This window comes from Diospyros lotus, chromosome 3 (assembly GCF_014633365.1).
Source record: "Diospyros lotus cultivar Yz01 chromosome 3, ASM1463336v1, whole genome shotgun sequence".
Taxonomy (NCBI): domain Eukaryota; kingdom Viridiplantae; phylum Streptophyta; class Magnoliopsida; order Ericales; family Ebenaceae; genus Diospyros; species Diospyros lotus.
In genome coordinates this window covers 17,888,228-17,894,227 of record NC_068340.1, presented here as the reverse complement: position 1 = coordinate 17,894,227, position 6,000 = coordinate 17,888,228, and positions in this window count along the sequence as shown.

Here is a 6,000-nt window from a genome sequence, read left to right as displayed (position 1 = left end):
GCCTTGGTCTACCTGGTTGTTTTCTAACTTAAGGTGGTTGAATAGTTGGATTTTGTGAATCTGGCCACAATTTAATTCCTCTCATTGGTTCCAAAAAAAAGCTATATGCCTTCAGGTAAGTCTCCTTTCGATACCACTTTACAATGTAGTCTTCAGGATTCAGTTGTTTATGAAACAAAGCACATACAACATGTTGGCAAGGTATCCCTTTCAGCATCCAGCTCTTGCAAGTACATGTCATGTTCTTAAGATCTACATTATGTCCATACTCCCCTTCCAACACCTCAAACCCATTGTCTCCATTCCACCGAATGTGACACTTCATTGCTAAGATCTTGTTCGCCTCCAACTTCTGCATTGCATGAGGTGAAATGTCTGATATCCATGTTTCTGCGAATTGTCTCATGGTTGCAATCCTTTCCATCACCTGTACCCTGATTTCTTCTAACATTGTATGAATTGACTTCATTCTAGCATTAAGAATCCAACCATTGAAAGCCTCAGTCATGTTATTCTCCAATGTATCACACTGACAATCTGTTCTAAAGAATGCCCTGCACCATGTATTATGATTATAATACAATAGGTCATCAACTATCCCTTGTCCGAGCTTATTCATTTCATTTAATTTTTCCTTTGTCAACTGCTCAAACGGTGCTCGTGCAACCTCCCAAAATTTCTTCCTCTTGTCCTCACCTCTCCACTTCTTAGCCCAGTTTGACCATATGTGTCTAGCACACATTCTATGCTCTACATTAGGCAACTCGTCAACAATAGCAGAATCCAAACCCTTTTGCATATTCGTGACCACTGTCCAACCAGCACCTGTTTCCATACCAAGGTCCACCTTAACCGTAGAGATAAACCACTTCCAGTTTTTCTTATTTTCTATATCCACAACCCCCCACGCTACTGGATACATTTGATTATTACCATCATTTGATACACAACATAAAAGTTGACCCTTACATGGACCCTTGAGAAAGCATCCATCGAAACCCAAAATTGGTCTACACCCAGCCTTATATCCTTTCTTAATAGCATCAAAACAAACATAAAATGTCTTGAACTGTTGCACGCCATCTTCATCCCTTTTTACTTTAACAAAACATGTTGTACCAGGATTGGATCTCCTAATTTCATCTGCATAGTCATGTAGCCTACCATATTCAACTCTGTAGTCACCTGTCATACTTGCAATCACCTTATTCTTTGCTCTTCTACACACTGTTTTTCCCACAAACATATTCAAAGACTCTCTACAGAGTTGTTGTATTTCTCTAATCTTTATCTCAGGTTGAGACAAAATCCTCTCCCTGAAATGCCTAGCAATAAACTTTGAATTGCATAACCTATTCCTATTGCTTTTATAGCACTTGTGTACAGGGTTATAAGTCTTGATAATGAAGTTGTTTGATTTTCTATCTAAACTACCAAATAACAACCATGGGCATCCTTCCTTACACTTCACCCTGACCCTTTTCCTCTCATTAGGTCTAATGGTTAGCTTTACTCCCCTTGCCACAGCATACTTGGACACAGCCTCTCTGAACTCATCTACACTCTTAAATATCATACCCAACTCCCAGTATGGAAATTCTGAGTTTGGATCATAGCGAAAATTTCTATGTTTGTGTCCTCTTCCTTGAGTAACCTCAACCTCATCCTCATATTCTTCGTCAGTGCCCCCCCTGCTATCAGGATCAGAGCTATTCTCAAAAGGCTCATCACCCCCAACAACACCTTGAGATGTACCAGACATAACAAGTTCCCCATGAAACCCCACATCATTACCCACTTCCCCTAATGATAGTTCCCCTTCTTGTGTAAAACGAACACTTTTTCTGTCATTCCTCAACCTTTCTCTTGCTATTCTAACCTCATCATCAACATTAGTAAATATAAATTGTCCACCAACATCTTCTTCTGGTGGGTCAATACTTTCCTCACTATTGCTCTCACTAGTGTCAGTACTACTATCATCAGTGTTTTCCCCCAAACCCTGCAATTCGAAATCTCCCACCCCACTTCCCTCATTTCTTAAAGGGTTAACCTCACTATCTATATGCTGAACAAACACATCCACTATATCACCGTTCCCAATTATCGCACAAAAACTAAGCACATCTTGATCTCCTTCAATTAAAGTGTAATGCGGGACATCAACATCTTTTACCCATCTATAGTAAATGGCCACGTGATTGGTGTAACCCAACTCCTTGACACGTGTATTTAATTCAATAAATGACAACAAATCTGGATCAACAATGTCTTCAGTTTGAGTGCCTCCAACATACCTCCTTACCCCATTATCAATTACAAAATTTCCCCCATGATTCCACCTTAACATCACAACTTTTTCAGCCATGTGCAAATCAAATTTCCTAAACAATATAATAAACAAAAATAAATTCAATTTCAGACCAACATCAAATTCAATAGAATCTATTCAATTCCAAAAATATTTTAATTTCCAAAATAAACCCCTAAAATTCATCAACAGATTGAACCTACAGTGAACATCAACAAAATTCATATTTTCATTTCCAAAATGAACCCCTAAAATTCATTTCCAAGCAAATTTACATACACCACAGTGAACATCAACAAAATGAACCCTAACATTCATATAGAAAAAGTAGTAAATGTTACCCCATTTTGCAGCAAATTGAAACACAAAGGCACCTCACCGGGGATAGCCAGCGACGGCGAAAGTTAGAGCGACAGCGAGATCGGCGATGGCGACAGTGAAATGTCGCAAGGCACCTCACCGGAGAGACCCAGCAACCACCACCTACAGAGCGACAGTGAGATCGACGACGGCGAGATATCGAAGGCGACATCGAGAGCGAGACCGAGAGCGAGATCCAATGCGAGATACCGACGAAGAGACCGACATCGACGATAACACAAGGGTATCGACGGAGAGACCGAGATCGAGACCCACAGCGACGGAGAGACCGAGATCAAGACACAAGGAGACAAGAAGATCTCGACGCACAAACCAGGATAGATACCGAGATCTGGACGGAGACAGCGTGCTCGACGGGGAGATCAACGGCGTGCTCGACGGGGTGGGCGAGATCAACGGCATGGGCAAGATCGACGGCGAGCGCGAGAGCCAAAGCGAGCGCGAGCGAGAGAAACACCAAGGCAAGTGTTCTGTTTGGGTGTTTAGGAAAAGGGATTTTTCTTTTGTGACAGAAATGAGTGCGTGTATTGCACGCAGGTAGATCGGTGATTTTGAGTGTTTAAGAGGTCCTTAATTAAAAGTTGAGGTACCTAATAGGTCATTCCTTAAGTTGAGGGGGCTAAGTGGTTAAATGAGAAAAGGTGAGGGGGTTATATATGACTTTAGCCGATATGTTGTCTATTGGCAGGCAACATAACATTTGGCCGTCAGTGAAAATAGCATGGGCCCACGCACATGGGGCCGTGTGTATGTGTATGTATGTATGAACATTTACATTTACATTGACATTGCAATCATGCAATATATGTTGACAGACAGGACATTCATTATCCATATGTTAAATTAAAAGTAAAACTTGTTGAAATCTATAATAATAATAATAATAATAATAATAATAATAATAATAATAATAATAATAATAATAATAATAATAATAATAATAATAATCACCGAGCCTCTTTTTTAAGCAGTTAAGTTCAGTTATGCAGTGGTATATAATAATGCAACTAATTAAGTGTTGGGGGTAGGTTAACATAACTAAACAATCTATATACAGAAACAATAATAATCTCAATTGCTCAAATCAAATCAATATTAATATTCAATATTATTAGTTAAAATCTGTTGCTCAATACTTCATTGAAAGATTATTTATAGATAATTAATAGATATAAAGCTATTCTAATAAGAATTCCTTTTAACTAGGATTTCTTAGTATTTAAACTAACAAAGGTAATCCTAATCTAATTAGGATCCTAGGACATAAAAAAATTAAAAGAAATTAGAAAACAAATTAAAATAAAGAAATTAATATATTTCTACTTTTATGCTTAAAATATTATTTTTTAAAATATTTATCTTTATAATCTTCATCCTCATCCCTCGGTTGAAAAGAACTGTCCTTCAACAAGTTGGATTGGAAATACCACTCTAAGAGCTAGGGTTACCAATGAACCAAACTATTTGCGAGCGACTTGACATCATTCGTTAAGTTAAACTCGGGCCTAATCTCGGCCCCTTCCCTAGGCCCAATCTCGATCTTCCCTCTAGGCCCAACCTTGGTCCAACGCCAGCCTACCACGACATCATTGCAACACTCGCTGGGTATCTGCGCAGCTACCTCAGATCCCATCCTCATTAATGGCGAATCCCATCCACATTAATGAGGGTCTCGTCGCCACCATGCAAACACCTAGGAACCTCCATCGACGTCGGATAGTCAGTCCCATCACCTACAAACACGTGGCGCATACATGTAGGAGGACTTTTCCTCTTCCTATATTAGCCAGCTCTTCTTAGGGCCAAGGTATGTTCTAATATCTAACTTACTGATACACTATCTTTTTCTTACTCTCTTACTCACTCGAGCGTCGGAGTGCTTGTAGGTGCCAGCTACCCCTCGGATGGACCAGTCGCCGGAGCTCGTGCCTTGTCGTTACGATCTCTACTTTGATCGTCCTCTTTTGTTCAGGAAAGAACATCTGGCGCCCATCGTAGGGCTCGGTAAAACTTACCTACCCCATAACTTAGGGGTGTTCAAAAAAACCAACAAACCGTGAAAACTGACCGAACCGAACCGCACCGCACCACACCGCGTGGTTTTTTAAGATGAGCGGTCCGACACGGTTTGAGAAATCCTCAAACCATGCGGTTTTCGGTTCGAGGATTTCTCGGTTTGGTTTAAAACCGAACCGCCCGAATATAATGTAATAATAAAAAAATTATAAAATAATTTATAAAACAATTTACTCTCAAACCAGAAAAATAGATCTGGTAAACAGATTGTAAACAATCTGTTCTATTTTACAAACTATTTGTTATACAGTTTGTTTTTACAAACAATCTTATACAGTTTGTAAAAACAATCTTATACAATCTGTTTACAAACAGATTCTGTTTTTACAAACAATCTTATACAATCTGTTTACAAACAGATTCTTTATACAAACAGTTTGTAAAAACAATATGTTTACAAATTGTATAAATAAAAGATTATTTTATTTATTTTAATTTATGAATTAAATAGTTGATGAAATAATTCATTAAACCATGAAAATCGCACTACAAAAATGAGTGGATTAATATTTTGAATATTTTGAACAAACCGCGGAAACCGCACCGAATCGCACCGCAAATACGGTGCGGTTTGATGCGGTTTTTGCTCACCAAACCAGACCGCGCGGTTTGGTTTGATAAAAAATCGCACAAGCGGTTTGGCGTATTAAAAATGTAAAAAACCGACCAAACCGAATCGTGAACACCCCTACCATAACTTCACTAGAGCCTTTCAAACCAACCTCCCCGTTACCACACCATGGCACAAATCGAAAATGCCTATACCCAAAGATCGAGCGACACCTGCCACCATCTAACTACCATACCCACATTAATCCATCCCCAGCTGATCGAATAGCCAGAGTCATTGACACTATTTTTAGGGATTTTGCCAACGGAGTGCCAAACTCGGCACAAGAGCAATGCTCCCACACAATCATGTCAATAGATGATACCAAGAAGAAACCTAGACGAATGGAGCGACATTCTGCGATCGGCTTCACAGACAAAGACTTCGAAGGAGTTGATCCACACCCTGATGATCCCATCGTAATTTTGGTCGTTATCGTGGGCTTTTTGGTAAAAAAAAGTCCTAGTAAACTAAGGTAGCTCGGCCGACCTGTTATACTTACCAACCCTAAGAAGGATGGGTATCCTCGAAAGAAAGCTAAGACCATTTCATGAAAACCTGATCGGCTTCTCAGGAGAGTAGGTAGGTGTCAGAGGTTACATCGACCTGCTGATCTCGCTCG